We start from the raw sequence: 17,839 nt of genomic DNA, 5'->3' as shown, positions 1-17,839 counted from the left end.
GGGACCAGATGAAATCCATCCCCAGGTCCTGAGGAAGCTGGAAAATGAAGTCACCAAGCCGCTTTCCATTATATTTGAAAAGTTGTGGCAGTCTGATGAAGTTCCCGCTGATTGGAAAAGGGGAAACGTAACCCTCATTTTCAAAAAGGGAAAAAAGGATGACCCAGGGAACTACAGACCGGTCAGTCTCACCTCTGTTCCTGGCAAGATCATGGAGGAGATCCTCCTGGAAACTCTGCTAAGGCACATGGAAAATAAGGAGGTGGTTGGTGACAGCCAACATGGCTTCACCAAAGGCAAATCGTGCCTGACAAACTTGGTGGCCTTCTATGATGTTGCCACAGCATTGGTAGATAAGGGGAGAGCAACTGACGTCATCTACCTGGACTTATGCAAAGCATTTGACACTGTCCTGCATGACATCCTGGTCTCTAAATTGGAAAAGCATGGATTTGATGGATGGACCACTTGGTGGATAAGGAACTGGCTAGATGGCCACACTCAAAGGGTTGCAGTCAATGGTTCAATGTCCACATGGAAACTGGTGATGAGTGGTGCTCCTCAGGGGTCAGTACTGGGACCAGTGCAGTTTAACATCTTTGTTGGACAGTGGGATCGAGTGCACTCTCAGCAAGTTTTTCAATGACACCAAGCTGTGTGGCACAGTTGACACGCTGGAGGGAAGGGATGTCATCCAGAGGGACATGGACAGGCTTGAGACGTGGGCCTGTGCGAACCTCATGAAGTTCAACCAGGCCAAGTGCAAGGTCCTGCAGCTGGGTCATGGCAATCCCAGGCACAAATACAGGCTGGGCGGAGAATGGCTTGAGAGCAGCCCTGAGGAGAAGGACTTGGGGATGCTGGTGGACGAGAAGCTCAACATAAGCAGGCAATGCATACTTGCAGCCCAGAAAGTCAACCGCATCCTGGGCTGCATCAAAAGAAGCACGGCCAGCAGGACGAGGGAGGTGATTCTGCCCCTCTACTCCGCTCTCGTGAGACCCCACCTGGAGTACTGCGTCCAGCTCTGGAGTCCTCAAGACAAGAAGGACATAGACCTGTTGAAGCGGGTCCAGCGGAGGGCCACGAAGATGATCAGAGGGCTGGAGCACCTCTGCTATGAGGACAGGCTGAGAGAGTTGGAATTGTTCAGCCTGGAGAAGAGAAGGCTCCAGGGAGACCTTAGAGCCCCTTCCAGTACCTGAAGGGGGCCTACAGGAAGGATGGGGAGGGACTCTTGATCAGGGAGTGTAACGATAGGACACGGGGTAACGGCCTCAAACTGAAAAAGGGGAGATTCAGATTGGATATCAGGAAGAAATTCTTTACGGTAAGGGTGGTGAGGCACCGGAACAGGTTGCCCAGGGAAGTTGTCAATGCCCCATCCCTAGAGGTGTTCAAGGCCAGGCTGGATGGGGCTTTGAGCAGCCTGGTCTAGTGGGAGGTGTCCCTGCCCATGGCAGGGTGGCTGGAAGGAGACGATCTTTAAGGTTCCTTCCAACCCAAACCATTCTGTGTGATTCTGTAATTCTGTATTAAGAAAGACCTCAGTGTTAACACCTAAATCTTCCAACCTCTTGTCACTAACACACTTTAAAAAACACCCTTTCTTCTATCAGGTAGCTAAATCATGCCCCTGCAGGGGTGTGGAAGAAAATTAAAACACAGGTACCATAGGTGTGGAGCCACCATACACTGCTTATTTCTTGTACCTGTGGGAATGCTCTCCTTCACTGCAAGCCAGCCTCCACCCTCTCTCAAGGAGCCCCGTGAGCGCAGAGCAAACCACCGAACAACCTCCAGTACAAGTTCTGTATACAGGGAAGGCTAATTTTAGAGCTCAGGATGCTACAAGAACAATGATTCCTCAACATCTGGATTCATAACGTGGTTTTAAAAGGTAAATCACATTTTAATAGACACATATATATATATCTCTCTCACAAGCTTGCTATAATGGTATCCCATGTTTGTTGATAACTGTAACAATAATCATCAGTGTACAGAACTGTCAGGAGACATTTTTAGCAGATAAACATCACCCAGTGAATTTCTTCCAGCCTGGTACCATTAACCTGCAGTCACACTTACTGGGCAGGGTTGACAGGAACTTGAGATAAGCTCCTGCCACATTGAGGTTATAAAATTTTGATTGTCTCCCCTTCCAGATGTTAGAGAAAATAAATTGGAGTAATGCTTTGACAACCTAGTCGACATATTCAAAACATTTGCCCCAAGATTCTTAAGAAATTGCAAATGTTAAGGCTGATCCCAATAGCGCTCTCCTGTTCATCTCTCAGATATGATATTCATATCTGACATTCATCTCTCTCAAACTGAGTAATTCGATTATTACTGACTGAAAATTTCATACTTACTTTATCAAGTATTAATATGTAACACGTTCTCACCTACAAGAAGGTGGCAAAAAGTTTTGTCCCATTCTCCCAATTTGTTACTTGTTAATTCAGTAATCTATTTGGATCAATTCACATTAAAAGTAATGGGAATATTTCCACTGAGTCAGGAGTCCAGCTGAAGCCAGTAAGGGACAAATTTCCAAAGTCTGGGAAGAAACGCACTGAATGACATGTAAAATGGTGATTGTGCTGCTAAAATGTAAAACATTATTTTGATTCTTGGGGAAAAGAGACCACAAACTATAGTTTTTAATTCAAAATTGGCGACTTCCCCAATACTCTAATTAAGTGTAAAAGACTGTTATGGGCTGGCTATATACACTTCTAGAAATTAAAAACCAGAAAAATCGCCCTCAGATTCAGCTCGGTCCTGCTTCTATAAAGAAGCCTAGCAAGGAGGTTCAAATGAGTCAGGTGTGAGAGTGGGGTGTGCTCCATTCACAATATTGCTCATACTCTGAAGAGGGATCCCAAGTCTTATTTTTGAGTTGTGTTATAAAGTTTGATGAAACTCCAATTTTAAAATTATCCTGGTCTGAGCAAATTATCATTTATCAAGCCAGCCAGGACTGGCTCAATTTGAAAGATCTGGACTCTTAACAGAATAGCTCAGAAATTGCCCAGATTGTTCTGGGAAAAGCCGGAAAGGAAGAGTTTCTGGTCTACCAACACTGTCACTGAAAGAATTAGTGTGTGTTTCCAAAGACTCACTCCACTTGGATGGATGTTCTCTTCATCTGGGCACTGAGATGACACAGTCCAGAAGCTGCTTAGTGATATTAGCAACACGTTGGGCCTAAACTAACACATCCTGCACCCAGCAAGGCTTGTTAGCTCAGGCCTGGTGCTAAAATAAATTTCTGGCTCTCAGATTGAGCTGACTCACAGCACATGAGTGGAATAAACTCACTCCCACCTGCCGCCTCCATGGAGATACGGAGGTGAAAACACCCTCAAGAGGGCCCTTTACATGGCAGGAGGCAGAATGTAATAGAAGATGATGAACTTTTTTAATAATCGTTGTATGAAAAGTCACAATTAAATTGCAGCAAAAAGCTATATTTAAATCAGCCCCCTTTCAGAAATTCTTTTGATAGTGAAAAGCAAAAAGAGAGGCAGATTGAGAATTATCTACATTGTCATAATAAAAGGGAGAGAGAGTCCACATCTTCATGCTAGAGCAAAAGAAAAGAAAACTTAAGCAAATAAAGCAGAGCTGAGTCAGAAGTGGGTTACTGACAAATTAAAGCTGCTGAAATATGCTTGTGCTGGAAAACAGGGAAGGGATTAAAAAACAAACTCCTGTGGAAAATCTACTATCTTATTCCAGAAAAGCAGAACCAATTTTAAAAGAAGGACTTTCAAATAAGAGGCAAATTGGCAACCTCCTAAGAAAGAAATGGATAAGCTCTAAGCAGCTTGGTTTATCAAATGGAAATTTGCTTTCAAAAGGGGTACGCTGAAATAGAAATAAGGAAAAGAAGGAAGTTTGCCCAGGAGTAAGCCTCTGGCTTATTTGTAGGGAAAATGCTGATCAAAGTCTGCCAAAACTAGGGAGTATTTAAGATCTTGTTAACACAACTGACAAAAATCAAGCTTCATTTTCAGCTATTAATAGCAGCAAAAGAGCTATAGCAATCATGATTTAATCTGAAATAGAAAGAACTGCTTCAAGTAAGTCGATTCTAACTTGAGATTTCATCCTGTTCTTGCTAAATAAAATAAAAAAAGAAAGCCTCCATTGATTCCTGACACAATTACACAATGACAATATACAGTGATATAGACTTGCTCAAAGGGAGCTCAGGCTTCAAATGTGATCTGATTTGAGCAGTTACACACCACTGTGAGTGAAAAGGTGGAGAAAGAAACTCAGCTGGGGAAGGGAACACATACTACGCCAACTAACATACAATTCCATGCAATCACTGCATGAGACGCAGTTCAGTGAACCTCTCAGCAAGGGCACTGCCAGGGAAATCACAAGATAGGCCAGAGCAAACTAAATGCACTACTTCTAATTTACTAGGAATGCCCTGAATACACTATCCATGAAACAGCTTAGTACTACCTGAAAAGGGAACTGCTGCACCATCTTCTACAATTCCCAATTTACAGAGTGCCGGCCTCCAAGTGAGTTGGAGTGAATGTCACATAATAATGACTAAAAGACATTCTATGAAAAATTCAAAGAATTACTATAAAGAGGAGATTTTTTTTAAAGGTATTATTGGAAGTTGCATCATTTGTTCCTGTTTCAATTAAGCTCAGGTGATGACATTTTGACTGCTCCGGTGGTATTGCATGGATAAATGAGAATACTCGACCAATGCCTGTACTTTTCTACATGAGTAATCCTGTACAAAAATATTCTCCCTACTCCCTCTGCTAAAATCTCAAGTCTCTACTTTGTCATTAAACTGTGTGAATGTTTTCCCATCAGCCTCTACAGTTGCTCTCCACATCTCCTGCTGGAGCTCTTCCACTTTGTACAATTTAATTCAATGCTCCTTGGATCAGAATGAAGGAGATGATTGACTGCAAAGACACGTGAGAAACAAGAGTAGTAACTTCAGCACGTATATAATTTATACATACTGCAGTAGTTCCAACCAGACGGCTTGAAATAATCTACCTAAAATAAAAAGAAAAGAGCCTGCTAATTGGACACTCGTTTGGGTTGTTAGAAATTGATGTTACACTGAATCTAAGGTGACTCTCCGCTCTGTGTAATCTACCTCTGACCACCTATATTTTGCCTTGAAGCCTGTATCAAAGCTATGCACATGACCTATATTGCTCTCCAAAAAGAACCTAAGAATGAGAACGTTTTTGCAGAGCCCAAATTAAGGAGGAAGCCCATTCAAATGTATAAATCCACACACTTCCTTTCAGCAATGTATGGAGACATCTGCTCTGGAGAACTTGCAGATGAGGTAAATTACCTCTATATGCACAATATCCTCTGCTTATGTTAACCCTTTGAAAAATATGTAGGGACTGTAAGGAAAGAATTGCAGCAGTTTTAGTGAAATTTTTAACTAACTTCTTGAAGAGACAGGTCATTTATTTGTGAATTATAACCCTTGGCTGAAGTTGAATGAACACTGCAGACACCTGCATGTCTCTTGTACGTGGAGAGAAACTACCGAAATCCTGAGAAAAAAAAACCAAAACAATCTCAAAAGCAGCAAAGTTTGTCTCCCATCAGATGTCCATTTACAGATTTTCTACAATAGCAAAGTAGATGCGTTATTTTCTGAAGAACAGGAGGGAAAATAACCTGGATTGAAACTCTCCAATCGCTTATATTGACAATGGAGAGCTTCAAACCAGCAACCGGTGCCCCCATGACAGAGCCCTCAGCTTTAGTCTCTCCTAGTTATGACTGACACTTTTTACCTACATATAACTCTTCCAGGAACAGAATCAAAGCCAATCGCAGAAGTGAGACATTGCCTATGAAGCAATAAAACTAGAGCAAAGAAGAATTGTCACCATCATCTGGAAAAACAGAGTGTCCAGCTTTGAAAGGGCTGCGTAACTGCCAAATTTCATGGCTTCACTTCACACAATGCTTCCTGGTTTACAATGACAACAACCGCTTCACTTATGTCTTCATCGCAACAAGACTAAATGCCACTTTAGCAGCTTAAAGAAAGAGTTGAGCCTAACTTTACAGTTAATCTCATCCAAATACATTTTATGCAGGGCAGTTTGGGTACGTAAATATATATACACATTCAACCAAGCCAAACCAAAGAAAAACAAGCAAGGATGTTTTTAACTCTATCTTTTAGTCTTCAGGGAAAAAAAACCTAAAAACACAAGTATCCTGTGTTAATGTTACTCCAAGCACTTTTGCAACAGAAGACTACTTTTGAGATTTACACCAGTCAGTAAAGCATATTACATGAAAGACATTTTGACCGCAGAAAGATCTCCCTGTTCCTAAAATTCTTGACTAATCTTTGGCAAATAACCTAACAAACCAACAGGAGGTACAGCAGGACTGCTGTCTTAAGAGACGAGTATTAGCATTTGCAGATACGTAACGGGAAACCAAACTGTCAACTAAGCTGGCACTGCTTTCAATATGAAAGAGCCAAGTGTTATAATGGAGAGATGAGACTTGAAGAAACTAGACGAGTAACCATTCTTATAACAATTCTGCTATACCAACCTCAGTTAAAACAAAACCAATAAATATTACCTTTTGAAGAGTAAACAGAAACTTACGTCATTAGGTAGGATGGTGTGCCAACATCCAGGAGATTCCAAGCAGCTATGACTCTTCTCACCAGTTAAGCCATCGCCTGGTTCTGGAAAAAAAAATTTAAAAAAAACAATCAACGAAATCATCGCACAATGCATAACTGAACTATGAAACTAATTGCCACAGGGTATCAGAGAGAAAATTAAATATAAAAGGCTTCAAAAAGCAATTAAATAAATTCACCAAAGAAAAATATACTAGGTGCCGTTAATGGCTGTAGTCTTCTGGTATGTTAAACTACAGGCAAGCAAGTGAACTTTCAGTTTAGAAAAGGAGTCTCTGTCATTACCACATAGTGTGGTCAGCCACAATATTGAGTGGGTAAAATTGCCCTCCTGATGATTCAACCTAATATCATTGCTTGTTCATTGGTTCATTTATTTAATTTTAATTGCAAATCTGATTAATACTTAAAATACTTGCATTTCTTGCTAGTTTAATGAAAAAAAAAAGTTATTCTAGTTTAATTATATGTTTGGGTTTAATTTTAACTTGCTTGTTACAAGCCACAGAAAGAATGGAGAGGATTTTTTCCCTCATTTTCTTTCTGACAGCAACTTGTGCTTGAATTGTGAGTGTGAATAAAATTACTGAATTTATCTGGTTGACACATAATTTTCAATAAATTATTTTGTTCTTCCTTCACACTCCTGAAAATGTCAATACATCTCAGGACACACGCACATGAAATTAATGGCAACTAACCACCTCCCTTGGTACTTGGCTTCCTGTTGTGTGATGAAACACAGCCCGGGTTGGTTGGGACTGTCTGAATCTCTTATGTTTGCCTAATCATAACCTTTTCCTCATCAAAAATATAACTATTAACAGAAAACAGAACAAACACAAATTTTTCAAAAGTTATTTAATGTGGTCTTCACAGAGCAGTTACTGTTTCTTACATAGAATTAAAAAACTTAAAAAACCCCAGACATTAAGACACTTTAAAAGTCATTTTATCAATAAGAACACACAGATTATCAACAAATCCCAGAGTAGATGGAGATACTAGAGTTTCGGTTTGGTGATACCAGAGAAATTTTGAGTGTGCCCTGAAGGATGAGTTAACGGAGAAGATACAAAATATCCCCTATCAAGTTCTTTCCATAACCATTGAATTAAGCAATGTAAGTCCCCATTGCATGTGCTGCCAGAGATTATGCTTTTAAAAAGAGGGAGACTTCCCCCTGTTAATTGCTTATAGGTATTTATCCTGCCACAGTGAAATGTACATCATTCCTTTAATGGTGAACATAAAGTATTTATGTATGTGCATCTCACTGTATTTTATTACATGAGAAAATATCATTCCTTGAAGCCAATAGCTAAACTTCATTTCACGTCATTAGTTTTTACTTATAGCAGCTAAAGATCAATTAAGTCAGTATATTTTTATTACATTAAATAAAGTGGAAGGGTTGAATGATTTTTGTTCATGTTTTCACTGTTACAGTTTGTTTCTATTTGTTGTCAGTTAAGCTAATCGCTACCTTGGAATCATGGTAGTTAACACTAATATACAAATATTGTTTGGTTGTTTTTTATGTTTGCCATAAATAAATTGCCATTAAAATTAACCTCTGTCACTGACACGTGACAAATTACAAGAAAGTTGATAGCCTACTCGCTTCAATAAGTTTCCATTCACTAACCAAACACTTCTATTTGGAAGAGTAAGGCAAATACAACCTAACACGTGCTATTAAAGTAAATTAATCTGATATTAATCACATGTCCAAAGTAAAACATCACTTGAAAGACTACTGAGGAAAAGGACTTGCTACTTAAACTCTCCACCTAGGGCAGGTAGAACATTCAGCCCATGACAGCAACGCTGCAGGCTGCACACGGACGCAGAAACAAGGTAAATGGCTGGATGGGCATCGAGGCACCAGGCTGTGGAGGCGGCAGTTAAGAGGTCAGTGCTACAGGCTTGGGGCAGAGTGGCTGGAGAGCTGCCTGGCAGAAAAGGACCTGGCGGTGTTGGTCAACAGCCGGCTGAATATGAACCAGCAGTGTGCCCAGGTGGCCAAGAAGGCCAACAGCATCCTGGCCTGTATCAGCAATAGTGTGGCCAGAAGGACTGGGGCAGTGATGGTCCCCCTGTACTCTGCACTGGTGAGGCCCCACCTGGAATACTGTGCCCAGTTTTGGGCCCCTCACCACAAAAAAGACACCGAGGTGCTGGGGCATGTCCAGAGAAGGGCAACGGAGCTGGTGAGGGGTCTGGAGCACAAGTCTGGTGAGGAGCGGCTGAGGGAGCTGGGGGTGTTCAGCCTGGAGAAAAGGAGGCTGAGGGGAGACCTTCTCGCTCTCTGCAACTCCCTGAAAGGAGGGGGTAGCCAGGGAGGGTCGGTCTCTTCTCCCAGGTAACAGATGACAGGACAAGAGGAAACGGCCTCAAGTTGCACCCGGGGAGGTTTAGGTTAGATATCAGGAAAAATTTCTTCACGGAAAGGGTTTTCAAGCATAGGAAGAGGCTGCCCAGGGAAGGGGTGGAATTGCCATGCCTGGGGGTATTTAAAAAACGAGCAGATGTGGTGCTGAGGGATACTGATGGTTTTGGCAGTGTTAGGTTAATGGTTGGACTCAATGATATAAAAGGTCCCTTCCAACCTAGACAATTCGATGATTTGTCTGGGTAGATAAAGCCGGGGACTGCACTGGAAATTAGACTACGTAGGAGGGATGGGGCTGAACAGTGAGACGTGGGCAACTCAGGTGATTGCGAACTGGCAGGTGAAGTGGTGGTGGCTGGCACAAGCCTTTTGCAACTGCAAGAACTGAACTAAGCAGCAAGAGTAAGACGGTCCTCTGTGCCCAGACTAAACCATCAGCCACACAACAATATAGAAGCTGACCCACCTTCTTACAGCTCTTACACCACAAGAAAGTTCAGTCCACTACTTGCAGCCTGGCAAGCCTTGGTAGCTCCACTCAGCTGCGTCTCTCTTCAATAGACTTCAGGAAATAAATTCTGCCTTCAGTTGCCTAACCAAAATCAGCAGGGATGCCCAGTTGTAAAAGAAGAAATAATTCATTCCAATAACATGCATTAGGAGCTAAACCTAAACCAGTCTACCTCTACTGATTCCAACTGATTTACACCTGGGATTAATAGGCTATTGGTGTTTGCATCCAAGTATACAGACCAGACCATGACTTTAAGACAAAGCTCCCCGTTATCAAAGAAAGCAGAAACAAAGCAACCTAGCCTGTAGAGCTGAAGAGGAGCGTGATAAAGGTATAATACATCCAAGCACTGCAGGGCAGCACGAGGAAAAGTCAGATAGAAGAGGCTTAATGAGTTAAATGTATTCTAGCTTTGTGGTTGCCCTGCCGAGCACACAATCTTGACTATGTTTCAGCAGGCAAAGACTGAAGGATGCAAAGGTGTTTTAACGAAGGGAGGGTAACCCACATGGAATGTAGAACACCATTTAAGAGGTATCTCGGAGCTAGAAATCAAAATCTCTTTCTATTTTTGTGATAATAACTTGATAAACAGTATCCTCAAAGCCCTTTCTTGTCCTCAAGAACAACTGAAACACAGGTCAGTGCTCTAAACTTGGTTCGTGAAGCTGCATTCTTTGGGCTTTTTCCTGCCCAGGAGACATTCTGCACACTGGCATAGTAAAAAGTGTTTTCCCTTCTCCATCCATTACATAGTCTGAGAGAAAGACTGTACATTGGTAAGTAAGAAATCGGGATTTGAGTATCTTTTGGCTTACGAAGCACTGAGCTTCGGTTTCCCACATACTGAGCAAATATCCTAACCAAGAGGACATTATACACAACCTCATCCAATAGTTGCATTTCAGCACCCATAACTATGTTCTGTAAGGGTATGGACATTTCAAAAGATGTTAGGTTTACCTGGAGCATTGAGGAACTTGAGCATTTAAGACTACCACATGCAAGATCCACGGAGAGCACCTAAGTGACGCACATCTTTTCATCCTGATTCCAAGAAACTACATAGGCTAATTCAAGAGGTAAGAGGAGTTGAACTGTTTCCCCTGTTTCACTTAAACAGAACTGGATTCCCCAGCTAAAACGCAGCTTTCTTTAAAATCTCTATATAATCTTGTTTAACATACAATCCACTCATAACTATCCTGTGTGACCCTTGATAGACTAGATGCTCTCAAGTGCTCACCAATAAAGCCTTTTAAAATTAACCCTTCACCAAGAAAAGCTTATCAAGAGTTTGCATATCATATAATGCAGTTCATTTCCAGATTTTTTTCCAAAACCAGTATAAACTCCCATATTCTCAGGTGTAGTACTCAGCACTGCTAGGTGGAAAAATATTTGTAGATCATTCTTATGCAGCCAGATCTCTGGAAAATATATTCAGTATTTCAAGCAACTCGATATTTGATGTAGATGAACTTATTGCATATTCAGATTCTCTCTTGAATTCAAACCTGCCATTGTAAAATAAGAAAATATGAATTATAAGACCCTTAAGCAACGTATGCAGAGGATTAATCACGTTGTAGTCTAACTGGGCACTGAATGTCACCATTGCTCCACACAAATACCGTGCCGTTGAAAGTGCAATTACTAGACTGTAGATAAAGTGAGCCATAAAATGAGAAATCTCATCATATTTGACAGTGCATTGTGAAGCATTCCCCATTAAGGGATGGGAATAAAATGTTTATGAGCTAATTTATTCCAAACATGTTTGTAACTGTCTATGGTTAGCACTGTTTGATCCAAGAAAAGGTTACGCTGATTTGAGTGGGATAGACGGAAAACCTCAAACTGTGAGCATATACACCAAGTTGGAAATTTTTTTTCAAAACAAGACTACATCAGAAATATTACCTGCAGTCAAATCACACAAATTCATTGCTCCCTGGCAGCTAAAAGAAACTCATTGTTTCTCTGCTTGTATTATTCAAATAACTGGGGTGTGTGTGTTATTTTATCTTTGTCTTTCCTGCTGTCATATACAATAGTACTGCCAGGAAGACTCTTCCACACACACCCCTGCAAAAAAGAGCAGGGAGGGCGGGAGAGAAGAAAATTGGTGTTTGTTTATGTTCTTACTGATGTCAGCCTGAACACCAACACTGGAAAAAATACCAGATTGCACATCGTGGATGTGGGGAAAAAAAAAAAAGAAATAATAAAATAAAAATAAAGATAAAAATAATAAAAAGTTGAAAGGCATTACCTTCTGTATTTGACAAAAGCTGTTAGAAAATATCAAGCTCAGCAATAGCAAGTAATAAAAAAATAAAAAATTAAAAATCTAAAACAGCTGCAAAAAGTAAGTCTGGATAATAATGGTGTAATATAGAATTGAATATCCTCTAAAAACCACAGCTGATCCTTCTGAAAAATAAAATGGAAAGGCTAATAATCCAGTTTAAGTGGTAGTCTATTATGTTTGAAAAAGCAATCTTAACTCCCTCAAGGTAATTAAAATTTCCTTCATCTGTCTCGGTTTGAGCAGTTGCCAGTATGTACATCCAATACAAAGACAGAGCAAACTTTAAACCAGAAAGGGTATTGAACTAAAGCTACCCACCGGCATGAAAAAGATATTCAATTGGCAGATTACTAAATTAATTATAACCCAGGATAATATAGGCACACTCAAACTCATCCCACTCTCACTCTGTGTTAATACAGATGCAAAACCACTGAAAGTGAGGTATGAAACAGGGGCACCCATAATCCAAAAGTAGGGGGATTTGGTCCCTGAAAGAGAGTTGAAGAAAGCAATGTAAAATTAGGACTTAATCTTGCTATTCATTAAAGTAGGGCACACTCTCTCCTTTTGCATTCGCTCAGCATATAGTGTAATTACAGCTGAGAAAGGATAGATAGCTGGTGATAAAGCTGGGACTACAACTTTTAGAAAAAATTTAAGAGAGAAGCCATATTATTAGTGAGGAATATAGCCTTTCTCCTTTTACTTTGGAATTAGTCAGAGTGACAGCCACCTGTGCCAGCTGAGCATGTCATCCACCTATTTTAGGGTAGGGGGACAATACCATTCCCAGATATGTAAAGGTAGTAAGAAGTTTTCCAGTTGAAAATTTCTTTAGAGAAATACGTAGCTTTATCAAACTCACTGCAGTGAATCTGCTATACAACTCTAGATGGTTTTCTGATGCCTTGTTCACCCCTCTGGTGAGACCACAACAAGCCCCCAAGAACATGCATGTTCCCAGCTGAGTTAACGCTGACAGGCTTCCGATGGTGCCGCAGCCCAGAACGCTGGGAGTCTCTGCAGCGGTTTTATCCCTTGCAGGGAGCTCTAAAAGGTTATAAGGAAAAGGAGAGAGTGCTGTTAGTTTATATTTTATAAAGAGGATTTTTAAATTCCTATTCCCAAGGATGTCTTAAAAATGTATTTTTCCATCCCCTTCTGAAAGATTTTTCTTTACTCCTCAGAGCATGCACGCCAGCTGTTGGCCATCTAAAATCCCACTCATTAAACATGAGGCAAGAGTGGTCTCTCTCTATGTTAAAACCAAGGATGTCTAAGAAGTTCCGACACTCTGACTTCATTTCACAGGGTTCATTTTCACGAGGCATTGTCACATTGAGGAAAACCTTTTTAATTTCACAGCAGATTGCTCTTTACTAGAACAATTTTGTCATCGTTAGATCAATCCAAAATATACTAAAAATTCTGAAAATTATAGGACTTTTCCTGCCCTAATTCCATCTTGCTGTTTTTATTACTTGCTCTAGCATCTGTGGTAGCAGACTTAGCAGCCTGATACGTGCTATTGCGTTCTACTCAGAACATCCAGTTCTCATTGAAATGAATTATCAGGTGGAAGACAGGCTTCCCTGGTGGAGACTGTTGCTTAAAGAGACACATATTATCTACAGAGCGAAAAAAAAAGATTTCTCAAGATACCTGCTGAAAACTGACAAACCGCATTACGTTCCTGCTTAGTGACAGCCTCTTCCACTTGGAAAAGTAGTAAATGTAGGCTGTAAAGGTATATTGTTAAAAGACCCGTGGCCCTGGAAGTGATTATCTGAAAGAGATCAGGGACATAAAAAAAAATTCAGGCATCTGGGGAAGAGAGACCATTACTGTACCTAAGCCCAAGGATGAATGGGACTGGAACGAGCTACAGAAAGCGTTAAACAGAAGAGATTGGGACCTCTAAATATGAAACTAGAGATAGATAAAGACTAGAGATCATACTTACCCTCTGAATGAAGGTATTTTTATTGAAAATGTTTTTATGAGAAATTTTTTCTTGGGTTGTTTTTTTCCCCACTGTTTGGGCCATTTATTCTGTTTACCAAAAAGTAGCAGGAGAAAAAAGTTAAATATTCAAAGTTTTTTCTACTGCAATAATTTCTGTTTTGATGGAGAAAGGTACGCCAATATTTCCAGCATTCTACTGGATAATACTTATCTCTCCACCTATATATCTTTTATGCAGCTCCTGATTAAATTATTGACCGAATTATCTTCTTTCTTTCAAAATGGAATTCCAGGTCTCTTTACATTCTCAGGTCCCTGAAATACTCCCTCTGAAGTCAAAATATTTGTAAGCCATTCAACATCTTCCTCTCACCATACGCCAAACAAACGCTTAGAAAGATGCAATGGGTTAAATGCTATTAATTCAGCCCAGTACTACAAATTCCACAATGGGATGTGCTAACCCAGTACTAAATGGGAACCTGTGAGGTCAACTGCTCCCCCCCATCCTCAGGTGAAACTGAAGATGAGTGAAGTTCTTGTACTATTAGGCCTGACTATAGACAAGTTACATTTACTTTAAAAAGAGGCTGGGAACATCTGCTAAGGAAAAGGTTCTCAGGATGCAGCCTGAAGATGAAATCAGAAACTACACATCTCTTGATTTGAGTCGTACCTAAGCTTTTCCTTCTGTCCTTTCTCCCTGTAATCCTACAACGACAGATTTTTAAGCATTCAGAGGGTAGTGCTGCTGCACCCCTCTAGACGTGTCCTGCACTGGCTGTGGTGGAAGCTCCGAGCAGATGCGGTGACGCAACGCTTCAGCAGTGCTTGGGCTCTGCCTCTCAGGAAAGGCTTGTACTCAAAGGGGTTCTGCTGAAAAAGAAATTCCCTGAGCAGCAGCTAAACGTTTCATTGCCATATTGCAATACTACACACATGCTACAGCTACCAATATAATATGGCACTGGTTTTTTATTGGGTTTTTTTTGAAAGCTTAACGCAATGAAAACAGTGGAAAGGGTGGAAATGAAGACGAGGTGGTTAAAAGGCTGCAAGACCTGGAATGATGACGAGCAGGGAAGGAAAATGGGGACAAAGCCAGTCTCAACCATGATAGAGTTACACTAGGCAGCAAGCCACACAACAGAGTGCCTGCAATTAAGCATTCAAATAATCCTGCAGCCAATCAGCAAGGCTTCAGCTGAAATGCAACAGCTAAAAAACTCAAGAGACTTGTTCGATTAGTGGATAAGTTAGGCAGTATCTAAAGTGAGAGACATAGAGATCTTTCTCTTGCTCTAAAAATCTTTCCTCCAAAGTTTCTTAACTTATCTTTGGTATATTAAAGATTCATTGTATTTATAAGTTCCTGGTGGAGCTCCTGCTTATATCTCTACCCAATGGGATACAGACTTTTCATTAGCTACCATGAAGCAGAATATACCTGATAAAAATTGTATCCACAACAATGAGTTGTGGGGAATAAAAGCTATATAAATATTTGTTTATCTGCTCTTCACATTTGGTGTTGGACAAATTGCCTTCAGATTCTTACCAAAGGACAACTTGAGGTTGAAAGCTTAATCCGGCAGGTCTCATTGAAGAAGATGCAAGTTTAGCTCACTTAACACGTAAGCAAAATAGAAAAACAGCTCAAACGCTCAAACGCACCACACAAATAAAATCTGAAGTTTGGTAAACTGACAGATAGAATTCTTCTATTAATCAGGATAAAACACACGGTTTAAATATGCTGCATACCACATCTGCACCTGCTTTTACTACTGCAAGTTTCTTTCAAAACATAAGAAGAAAGGACAAGTCATACTACACACTCTCCTAGATGTATAAAAATTACAAAGCCCAGTTGTTCTTGAAAAAAATCCTTTAAAAAAATGAAAATCAAAACCTACCAGTGTAAGTGAAATTCTTTGGATGGTATGTGGCCTACTCATGTAGAATAAAGAACTCACCTCAAAATAAGCAATATAAGCAAGGGTTCATAAATATTTAATGTCTCTTGCCCCCTTTTCTTCTGTGATTTCCCTATATTTAATTCATCTAGTTATTGTATTAACAGAGTCTTTCCTTTTGCTCTTCCCTTCAGTTTAAAATGCAAAAATGAAGATGCTGCAAACTGACAGTTAATTGCCAGATTCTAAGCACAGTGACAAAGCGCATTGTAACATAAAACATGCAGAGCCTCTAATACTTCAGTATAAGCAAATCATAGATGTGTCAAGAAGTGTTAGGCTGACAGTTGTACAAAGAAACTTATTTTTCTCCCATAAGACAACAACCACAACCTCCACTGACGGCAGGAACAGCAAGAGCAAAATCCATCAAAGCTGGACATGCATTGCATTGCTGAGACACGTACAATACCGGTTGATACTGCAGGGAGATCCCGCTGCTCACCGTGGTCTCAGTTCTCCATCTGCCTTGCTGGATACTTTTTCTGAAGTACATTTCCTATTTCTGACATCTTTGTCCTTACTAGGTAATGACCCAAATAAAACTGCATTAATAGTTTTAGAAAAGTGTTACGGTTTCAGCTGGGATGGAGTCAGAAGGTTTTTTTGCTAGCTAGATGTAATGCTATGTTTTGGATTTGGGATAGGAACAGTGTGATAGTGCACTGGAGGTTTTGATTGTTGCTGAGCGCTCAAGGCCTTTTCTGCTCCTCACACCGCCCCAGTGGTGAGCAGGCTGGGGCTGCACAAGAAGTTGGGAGAGGACACTGACCTCAACTGACCAAAGGGATATTCCACACCATGTGATGCCATGCTCAGTATATAAAGCTGGGGGAAGAAGGAAGGAGGGGAACATTGGGAGTGATGGCGTTTGTCTTCCCAAGTCACTGTAACCCATGATGGAGCCCGACTTTCCTGGAGATAGCTGAACACCTGCTTGCCTATGGGACGCTGAGAATTAATTCCTTGGTTTGATTTGCTTGTGTGCGCGGCTTTTGCTCTACCTATTAAACTGTCTTTATCTCAACCTTCGAGTTCTTTCTCACATCACAACTGCCGAGAGTGAGCGAGCGGCTGCGTGGTTCTAGCTGGGGTTAAATCACAACAAGAACTAGAAAAGGTCTGATTCTTCTCTCAGTACTTTTACACTGGATTATTTTTTTGTTTGTTTTATCGTCCAGTGTCCACTAGTAAAAGTATAAGAATCCTAGGAAAAGGGCATTGTCTTGTTTTGTTCGTTATCAATCCGTGAAGGCTATTGGTGGACTTGGCAAAGTTGAATTAACAAGACCAAAACGTCACCAAAGTTCTGAACTACAGACCTCAGTCCTTCAAACTGACCTGCCCAGGTAGATCTTTCCCTCTCCCTCCATTTACATGTAAGAGTTCATCTAATGCCGTATCAAATATAGTATTTTAGAAAAGGATCTGGTCAGCACCAACTCTCATTCTATTTTAGATGTCGTTTTTGTAAATGCACATGAGATAATCACTTAATCAGACAGTTAACAATTTTCTACAGTTCTTTGACTTTAGTTACAAAATGGATGAGCGCAGCAATTTTCCGCCCAGTAGTGAAGAGGAACTGAGGACAGTTGCCTATTCTTCCCAAACCAAATGTTTAAAATTTAAGTTTAATGCGGGCAAGAGAAATCACTGTAAAGGTGATGTAATAAATCTATCATCATGTCCAAGAAAATTTAGCCATTCTAATAGTTGCTGAATCTCGATAAACATAATCTAGTGTATTAATATCATATTATCTTCCAAAAAATCCCTTTGGTAATAAATCTTTAGAAACAGTTGACCCCTACATCAATTTTATGGCACAAGTTTTCCCCAACAACAAGTTCAAGATGTATAGCGCTTTTTCAAGGCAAGAAATCTCAGGGCACTCTTAAAGATGTACTCAAAAAACCCAAATATTCAACTGTAGTGTGCAATGCCAACCTAACAATGAAGTGTGAGAATA

Source organism: Larus michahellis, chromosome 5 (genome assembly GCF_964199755.1).
Source record: "Larus michahellis chromosome 5, bLarMic1.1, whole genome shotgun sequence".
Classification (NCBI taxonomy): Eukaryota; Metazoa; Chordata; class Aves; order Charadriiformes; family Laridae; genus Larus; species Larus michahellis.
The sequence above is the reverse complement of the archived record's forward strand: the minus strand, read 5'-3'. Positions refer to the sequence as shown.